This window comes from Condylura cristata, unplaced genomic scaffold, assembly GCF_000260355.1.
Source record: "Condylura cristata isolate star-nosed mole 26May11 unplaced genomic scaffold, ConCri1.0 scaffold00007, whole genome shotgun sequence".
Taxonomy (NCBI): domain Eukaryota; kingdom Metazoa; phylum Chordata; class Mammalia; order Eulipotyphla; family Talpidae; genus Condylura; species Condylura cristata.
This window is the reverse complement of record NW_004567108.1, coordinates 8,056,450-8,066,710: the sequence shown is the minus strand read 5'-3', so window position 1 is coordinate 8,066,710 and position 10,261 is coordinate 8,056,450. Positions and strand designations below refer to the sequence as shown.

The following is a 10,261-nucleotide window of genomic DNA, read 5'->3' as shown; positions in this document are numbered from 1 at the left end:
ACTGTCAACACAATGAAAACAGTAACAGATAACATTTAATTACTGTGAGAATAGTTTCTACCATGCCCCCATCTTGATAGGGTCTGTAGTGTAGACTCTCCAGAGTTCTGGAGACCATATTTCTTGAGATACTGCTTTGAGGCTATTTTCTATGGCATGTTGTCAGTGGCTTAGAATTTATGTAAATATATCATTTGGTAAAACAACTTAAATCTGACCTAAATTAGATAGACTTTTTAATGAATATTGTACTTAGCATAATTATGGTTCTCAGTTATTATGGCCCTTCCAACATTGTAGAAACACATTGAAGGGGCCTGGCCTAGATATTGCTCTGTCAGGTCTTTATTCCAGGGCCACTAAATCATTGTCATTTAACAACATAATTAGCACATCTCATTAGCTAATGAAGATAATGACCATTAAAATTCTTTTCCAATTTATAGTTTCCTCTTTATCACAATTTAACAACAGTGTCGTTTCAGGGTAATAACAAAATTGGCTTACAAATGACCCTTATCCTAATGAATGGAGTAGCACCTTGTATCAAGGAGCAAAGGGTTATTTATGCATTGCACTCCTAATTATATTATGTAGTGGATTTACTGATGATTTCCAATGCGATACAGTCAAAATATTCCACTTTATCATTATTGTGCGGAAGTATAAAGTCAGCTTGTGCAGAGTTTGCATATTTTTCTTTGGAAATCCTTATGTATGGAATAGACTCAGTTTCTATATTCTAAGAGTTAAAGGTCAGGAAAATGCTAATGACCAGTGCAGATAGACTACAAAAGAATTTCAGAGTAAAATGGCTTTTTTTTTTTAAACTCAGAATGCAGAATGAATTCCATTTGGTCAACCCATTTTGTTGTAAATATTCACATTTCCTATATTTCAGTGTGAAAAACTTAAATATGCAAAAATATATTTAATTATACTGATAATGATTAACACTCATGAAAGGCTAACACAGAGGGCAAAAAGTGGGTTTGGGAAGATAAATGGATTTACACTTTATTATGCAAGTCAAAAAGTTGAATTTGGAAATCACTGATTCCTCATGTCACTTTTGAATGATTTTTAGTTTGCAAGTGCTTTGTGAAAAGTGAGCACACATGTATTGGATTGAAATGCCATTTTGTCAGCTCACTGGTTTCTGTGTGTAATGGCTCCAGACTTGGTTAGCTGACTTTTATAAGGCTGAGCAGTGAGTTCACTAAGGCTCATCCTGTCTGAGACTCAGGGTTTTTATTTTTTAATTGCAGAATTTAGTACAGTGAATTTTTAGGACTTGTGGCTTGATTTCTTGCCCTTACTCACGATCTCCCTCAGCTTTCAGAGTTGGTCCTCAGTCTTAAGCAATCATGGAGACCTACCTGTTGAGAACTCTCCAGAGAATCGGCCCTGTTACACTCAGTCTAGTATAGGGTCGTAGCGTAAGGTAACCATGGGCTGAAAACCTGCCATTTTTTGAGATCTGACCCACACTCAAGCGGACATGCTTAACAAGGAGTGGGGATCTCCTTGGCTCTGATCTACTTTGCTTTCTGAAATGCAAATTGCATGGGCCCCTCCCAGGATCTCCAGAGTTTCATTGCCTTGCAACAGCAGCAGCTCACAATCTGAATTCTGCTTAGGTGCAGATGAAGGGCCTGGTGGAATCTATGGAATGGATTGGAGGAGCATGTTCTTATCCATGAGTTAGGAAGTTACCTACTTCCAGCACTGCCATCTGTAGTGGCAGGACAGGCACAGGGAATGAATTGCAGATATTTTCATTTTTAAGGAAATGGTAAATGGAAGGGGGGGCCCTGAAATGTTGGCTTTTCTTCTTCTCCTTCTCCTTCTCCTCCTCCTTCCTCTTCTCCTCCTTCTTTTTCTTCTTCTTTTTTTCCTGTTTGACCATGGAGAGTTCTGCATCAACCTTTTGTAACCCTTGTGCTACCTTTTTTTTGATGGAGAAAATCAGGTTTCAACTCTTGAAAGAAACTTAGTGTAACTAAATTTTTGATCTTTGATCTTACCAAGATGTTAGCTAATGGTTGTCCCGTTAGATCATCTACCTTTTTTTCCACTTTGAACAGTCACTAACTTTCAAAACCATATAGCTTTGCTTCTTTTTATTTAGCAATTCTTCCTTCATTTTATTTTTGTTTATCCTCTTCAGTATTACTCTGATAATTAAGCAGAAATCAGGCAATACTTTTACATTTAATAAGATATCCATATTCTTCATGAACATGTTCTGATTCCACTCAACAGGACACGATTTTACTATTCTGTGTTGCATCACGGATTTATCTCTTCAAGTTTTCAGTAGAATGCCCTTCATTTCCTTCTGAATCCTTATGGCACCATCTTCCAAGTCCAGATTTTGAACATTTTATCCAGAGACACTGAGACTGTTTCTTTCATACTTCTTAATTTTTTCCAGTCTCTACCAATTTCTCAGTTACAAAGTCACTCACATTTTTATTATTGCAGCAGTGACTTTTTCCCAAGTACCAAATTCTGTATTTGTTTACTTTGCTTTGTGACTATCCCAAATCTTCTACCGCTTAGGACACTGGACATGGTAAAGCTGTGCTCTCTGCTCAGGGTTTTCACTGGCTAAAGTAAAGATTTGGACTGAGCCTGTGTGAATTTCAGGGTCCAAATACTTGGGGTTCACTTTTATGACTAATGTCAGCTTTTTCCAAGTTCTTTTGATCTCATACTAGTCAACAGTTGGTTTCTTAACTATCCAATCATTTTGGGATTCTCTGTTTCTAGCTATTACTTATGAGATGGTAATAATGATGATGATCACAATCATTCACACCACAGGGACTGGGTATTGAATTGAAAAAAAAAAAGTCACTAAAACCATGAATAACATAGTTAATTTGTTCTTGAATTACTTAGTGAATTATTTCAGATTCAGTATAATGTTTGAATTATTCATTTTGAAACTAAACAGAGCATTTACATATCAAAACTGATGTGCAATTTTAACATTTAAAGTATATAACTGTTACAGGGTAGGGAAAGTTGTATGCCAGACCCCCAATCCTGCCCGCTCTACCACAGTAAGCCAAAACATATAAACCTTTAATAGAAAGGAACTTTAATGCAATTAGGGTGCAAAACAGATAAGACAAAGAATATAGCTTCCAAATCTAGCACCCAAAGTTACCCATCTCCTTCAGGTAAATGTCCAGTCACACAGGGTTGGTCCAAAGCAAGGCCCGGAAGATTGCCTCAAGTCTACAGCACCTTCCATCACCATGTCTGTGTCACCCAGTTAAGGACCAAGAAGCCAGTGCAGCTTCTCCACATGTCTCTCTGCTCCACTGGCCTCCTCCAGGTCTCCTTCTGGCTCCCCATCCTGCCATCTTCCTCCCTCAGTCTCCTCTCCAGCTTCTTCTCCTCCCTGCTCAGCTCCACCCTCCTTTGGGTGGGGCAAGCAACCTGAAACCTCCCCTTTTCCTGGCATCCCCCATTGTATAATATATTTCTACATGGGAGACTTTCCCATTTTTGTTAACATTTAGTTATTGGAAAGCTCGTTGAAATCAATATTGTATGTAGAGTAAAGATGGTTAAATTAAAAGAGTGAATAGTTCATGAAAAAATAGGTTTACCTCTCTCTGCTTCTCCTCCATTAAACATCTGGATAAAAAGTACCTTTCTTATATATGTGTTTCCATTTATGAAAACCTCTCACCTAGCGGGCAGAGAGGAACTTATTAAAACAGGTTTTATATTTCTCCTTACTGAGATTATTAGCTATAATTCTGATTATTAAAACAAAGCAAAAAAAAAAAAGGAACTGAATTTTTACTTTGAGTTTACATGCCTCTTTAAAAACACACTGTGAAGATATACAGTTATACTTAATGTAAGAAATTTGAAGCTTTCCTCCAAAAAATCAGGTAAAATCAAGACTATTATTCTCACCTGTCTTTTTCAGCATTGCACTGAAGCTTCTAACTACTTTAGTAAGAAAAGGAAATTAAAAAGTATACCGATTGGTAAGATAGAAATCAGGCTTTCAGGTTCTTTTTGTTTGTTTGTTTTACTGATGCTATGATTGTCCACATAGAAAAAACAAAAGAATCAATCAAAAGCTCCTATACCTTATAATAAGTGATTACAGCAAAGTTGTTGGTATAAGGTTAATTTAGAAAATTCGGTCACTGTCCTTTATTTCATCAACTGACCAGTTGGAATTTGAAACACTGCCATTTACAGATGCATTCAAAAAATCAAATACTTAGGTATAAAATATTATAAAATGTGTGAAATAGCTAAATAAAGTCAGCTATAAACTCGATGAACAAAGTCAAATAGCTAGATAAGTGAAAATATTCCATTTCCTAGACAGAAAGATACAATAGTGTTGGGATTCAGTTTGTTTCAGTGAGATATATTCAGCAGAATTTCAGTCAAATTTTCAACAATCTATTTAGTGATGTTACCAAACTGATCCTAAAATTGTATGGAAAGGCAAGATGTAGTTAATAGACTATCAAAAATACACAATAAATATGCAGTAGACAGTATATTACTCATAAACTAGCTAAACTGAGAAATAAACCAACATAAATATGTTCAACTGATCTTTGACAATGAAACAAAAATAGTAGCTTGAAGAAAAGATCGTGGAACAACTAAATATTAACACGCAAAGAAAAAAATGGTCTAGAAAGAGACTGTATCTCCATTACTGAAATTAATTCAAAATGCATTAAACAAAATGCAAAACAAAAAGAAAAATCTATAAGCTAACAGAGGAGATAAGTTTGGACATAGTGATAACATTTTGGGTTCTATATTGAAAGCACAACACATAAATTAAATCATTGATAAGCTGAACTTCATTAACATTTAAAGTGTTCACTCTATGAGGATGATGTCAAGAGAACAAGAAGACAAGTTACAGAGAGGAAGAACATATTTGTAAAAGATTCATCTGGTGAAAGATAGTTATTCCAGATATGCTAAGAACCTTTAAATCTCAGTGATGATAAAACAATCTGGTTAAAAACGATCCAAGTAACAACTAAGAGACTTGATGTTCTATTTGGGGTGTCTGTGTCAAAAAACCTTGCCAGTAATTTAAAAAAAAAAAAATATATATATATATATATATATATATATATATATAGCCTTTTGAGTTCCTCAATATTTTACCTCTTTGAAATGTATATTTGCTTTTTATTCCCTATTATGCTTTTATGAGTTGGATTCCTGAGTGTTAGGAGAAATTTACAGTAACTGTGTTTTATGATGTTCATAACTGTGTAAGTCTATATGCTACGAGTGTTGAAAAGTTATTTATTTATGTTTCTTTATTTCCCTTCAGAATCCAGTTACAGCAGTGTATAAAGAAAGATGCATCCCTAGGTGTTCATGAAGTGAATTATAAGGTAAACTATTCTTTATAATTCTGCTATGTTAAATATGTCAGTGAAAGGTCAAAGGTGCTGCTATTGTGCTACTGTTAAAACTTTTATATAATGATATCGAGGTGTTGGATATGGGGCGTACCAATTTCTGAGGTGTTTTTAAATAATTCTCGAGAAAATTATCAGCTACATTATTCTCTCTAATTTTGGAGTTCTTTTTCATAGGCTCATTTTTTAAATATGGAATCAACAAAGGTACAGTGACTCTAGACAGACATTTATAGGTGTTTCTAAATTTTCTCTAAAGAAACTGAAAGCATAAGAAAGAAATGGACTGAATACTATACTTCAGTACTTTATATTTCACAATTTTAAAATTATTTCTAAAGTATAATTTGACATGTCTGTGTACCTGCAATATGTACATAAAAATCAGTGTATGTCTGCTTTATTAATCATTCATTTTTTGCTGGGTGCGGGCCTCTTTTCTAATGAATATTGAATTTATATTTTGTAACTTGCCTTTAAAGGTCAAACTCAAGAGATATGATTTACTTGGAATTAATCATCATTTATCTGTATAATTCTGTTTTATAGATAAAGTTTATTAAAACAAGGCACTTCAGTTTGAGTAATAATTGTAATAGATGTTGGAATGCTAATAATTAATAATTGATGCATTTTGGTGAGTGACTAATGACATCTAATACAAAATTGCCTTGCATTAGAGCAAACTTCTTGAATATATAAATTTCTTATCAAAGGGTGAAATATAAGGATACAAGTCTTGAGAGCAAAAATCCTGTTTTAATTTATTTTTATGAATTCATACTTCATCACACACATCCCGTACAATTGCATGATATTTTAGTTAAATCTGTATATAGCTTGTTAAATCCTGTTCATTTATATAAAAGCAAGTTTTTGAGAATCCTGATATCTCAAAACATTTGACATTTTAAAGTCAAATTGTAGGGTTATACATACTGTATTTGTAATTATTTTAGTAGGACAATTCTAAATAAGGATCTGTATTAGTGGCATATTACATTATCCATATCTGTAATATATTACACCTAAAATCAACAACAATCATAAACCAAATGGTATTCATGCAATCAAATAAAGATTTAGGGTAAAACAGTTTTCAAGAGTGGATCCTGTCTGTTTCCTCCTCCACTCAACAACCATTGATATATTGGAGGCTCTTAACAACGGTGAGCTTTTGATGGTGTGGTTCAGAATTAGCTTGTGTGGCAAGCACTTTTTTTGTAAAATGATTTTCTTAGTGTATAAAAACAGGTGACAATAAAATAACCAAGGTATAGAAACAGTGTTATGACAAGTTCTGTGACACACAGCTTAATCATCTCTTTAATGAGTTACTTCATTGCAAATAAGCACAACTTCACCTATCATGGTGAACAAACTATCATGCTAAGAAAACGGTGTGTGTGAACATATTTGCATCACTTTTCACATTCCAGCTTGTGATTTAAACATGCCTAATTAAAACATTAGAATATTCATGCATAATTTATCATTAAAGTAGTATATGTACTGTACCATCCTTGGAGTTGTAGGATATTATACAGAATTATATTTACACTGGTCATTTGTTGTCTACGTGGGCATTAACTTTGGTAGTACAATTCAGAAAGGGGTAAGTTAAGACAAGGATGGTGTCACAATTTTATCAAGAAATAAGAAAACAGAAAAGCTTAGACTTTGAGTGTTAGTTGAATTTCCTTGGCTCTAGGTCAGATTTAAACAGGGTGATGGAGGGCCTTCCTAGTGGTGCAGGGGTTAAATGCATGGCACTATCAAACTATTGGCAGCCATGGCAGCACAAGGGGTGACTCACAGCGTGCAGCAGACCTCTCCTGTCTCCCCACTGCTCCCCCCAGCAGTGTATTTCAGTATATCTGCCTGTTCTGCTCCCCACTCTTTCTGGTAAATCCTCTCTCTACTCCTGTACCTCTGGCCTATACCCAAGTTCTTGTATGCATAAATAAATAAATCTTTAAAAAATAAACAGGGTAACTGTAAAAAGGAAAGTTAAGATGATCTTTATCAAGTAAATTTAATCAAAGTGCTTTTATCAGATTCCAACATTATTATATCATATAAAATTGAAAGATGTAATTTGAGCTGGAAGAATAAGTTTTTCACTGATTGCCTTTGTCACTCAAGCCGTAATCACATCTTTACATGACTTTATATTAAATTTCACTTAAATTTGACCCTTAACAGTTATTCTGAAAAATGTTATGGGATATAGCACTTGATATCCAAACAAAACCTCTGTTTAATGAATGGCCAATGAAGTAAATAGCTTTAAAGAAGAAAATTTTTGACTGCATAGGTTACTATGCAATTTCAATTTTATCTACACAGTATTTAAAAAACCTGACTTGTAGTCAGCAATATTCTGTTTAGAGGCTATGGGCTTCATTTCAGGAGAATGCTCATATCTTTTTCTCCAAGTTATAACAGAAAATCTTTCATTGATACTTACTCAGAACAGTTTTCAAGAAGGACCTATCTACTCTAAATTAGTGATTAATCTGTATTTACAATAGACTCCAAAACAGCCCCATCAGCTGTTTAATGAGGCAGAAGCTCAAGCTGCACTCTAAGCTATAAAAGTTAAAGCTGTTCTATAATTTATACCTGTATATACCTCAAAATTATATAGTGTTGTAAAGCAGTGTTACATCAATAAAGTAAAATAATAGAAAGGAAAAATAAACTAAAAATAATTTCAGATTGTCATAGACGAATCAACAATTTTATTTACTGAAGTGAAATGGATGTGAGTTCCTAATTTATACAGTTGACACTTGGAATTTTCTTCCTATCACTTTCAATCAAATATTTTCTTTTACAATGATGTGAATATTTTACAATGCCTGTAACCTAATTCATGTGCACTTTTTGTCTCAAAAATGGGGGCACTAAGCTCTTTCTGTTCCACACATTTCTAAACTGTGTCAATTTATGCTAGATGAAAATATAATCTACATCCCGTATGTACCCAGGAGTAGTTTTCGAGTGTTTTCTTTGTTTGCAGGTACCTTAGCTTAGTCCAATAATTGTTCTTTCTTTATCCTGCTTTTATTTATTGTTTTGTTTTCTTTATTGAGGTAGCATTGATTTATAACAGTGTGATTTAGATATGTGGGCCACTAAATATTCTCATATGGGGCATAAAGAAAGCAAGTAAACTATAGTTTTCTGCATATGACAAACTGACTAACTGTAATCCTTTTGATGACTTCACATTCGTTGAAGAATCATGAGTCTTCCTAGGAAGTGCTGGATGTTTATAAACTCATTTACTCCTCTAAGCCTTACTTATTCATCATGATACAGGTCTGCTCATTGCTCTCCAAAGAACTGTGAATAAAATTAAGTGAACATGATTTTCATAGAACTGTAGATCATTATTTATAAATATCAGTAAGTTAATAATAAAATAATTTAAATATTTCCTTGTTTCTGTTTTTACTACCTCCCATTTTAATTAAATTTGTCTCTTTTCCTAATCACCTACCCACGTTGTATCTATCATGGAAAAGTCAAAATGCCTGTATAATAACTTCTACTTCTATAATTGTCCTTTTCTCCAGAAAGTGCCACCATGCCAGCTCCTTCTTAGTGAATCTCTTGTCTTCACAGTGAGGCTAGCTATGTGTACTGGGGTACATACTTTTAACATACTGGTATTATTTTCTTCCGTTCTACCTTACCTCTCTCAGTAAAGGTAGATTTAAAGATATTACATGAACTAAGGTACTGAAATGGTTTACCCACTAGTAAGAGCTACATTAACAGCATCTGTCTCCTAAAATACCTCAGGGGTATCAGAAAATAGAGATTCAATGAGAGTTAAGGGAAAACATCTTGCCTGTTGACTCACTAACCTGAATTATCTTACTGACAAAATATGCATTTAGCCTGGATGCTTGAGAAAGCATCAAGGAAGTTGTGAACTATGGTTGAAATGCCCACACTGAACTAGAGATGGGGAGGGTGAAGTAGGATGAAGGAGCTGAGTTGACTTTCAGGAAACGACCTGAGCTTTCAGGTATAGTAGCTGGTTAACTGATGATGTAATAGCCCCTTAAAGAAAGAAAGAAAAAGAAAAAAGAAACCAATGCTCATTATTTTTTCATTATACATATAAATTTTTGGAAGTCCAATGTAAGTTAGTTACTAAGTGTCTAGGGTATATATTTCATTTCATATGTAGAATAATCCAGTCACGTTGCCTCATTTTATTGACAAGGAAACTAAGCCAGGAATGGTTGTGGGCCTAACACCAACCCTTTGCTCTCAGTCGTCAGGGTTGTGGGTGTGTGTATTGATTTTGTCACACAGAGATGCGCTGCAGTTGAGGCAATGTAGTTTTCTGGACTCTTGGTGTCTTGCTAAACATGGTTTTGTGATGAGCACTTCTTGCTTTCCTTCAAGTGAAATATTAGATGTGCTATTTCTAATCCTTTCAAAACATGAAAAATGCATTTCTGTGTGTATTTTCCACTTAGAGTTTGTATATCTTTCCATCAAATTCCTCATAGATCTGTGAAAGGGGACTTTAAGTAAATAAAAACATCTCACGGGGGTTGAAAAAGCCCACTGAGGTAAGAATCCTTCGGGATACAGAGCTGCATTTTGAATTTTTTTCCTAATTACAGACTTTGATCACTGGCACACAGATACACCGTTACCTGAACAAAATGTGTAGAATCCAAGAGGGAGTTATTTATTTATTTATTTACTTATTTATTTATTTTTAACATTTATTTATTTGTGCATACAGAACTGGGGTACAGGCCAGAGGCTCAGGGACGGTGAGAGGCTTC

General features: G+C 34.3%; 1 protein-coding gene across 5 annotated transcripts in view; it reads left to right on the top strand.

Moving 5' to 3' along the window:
• The window catches only part of CDH18 (cadherin 18, type 2), a 658,667-nt gene that overhangs the window by 180,495 nt on the left and 467,911 nt on the right, over window positions 1-10,261 (top strand). For all 5 annotated transcript variants that reach the window (XM_012721823.1, XM_012721820.1, XM_012721821.1 and 2 more), the window contains exon 2: window positions 5,351-5,414. The gene's annotated coding sequence lies outside the window, so the exon portion shown is untranslated. The remainder of the gene's footprint in view (window positions 1-5,350; window positions 5,415-10,261) is intronic.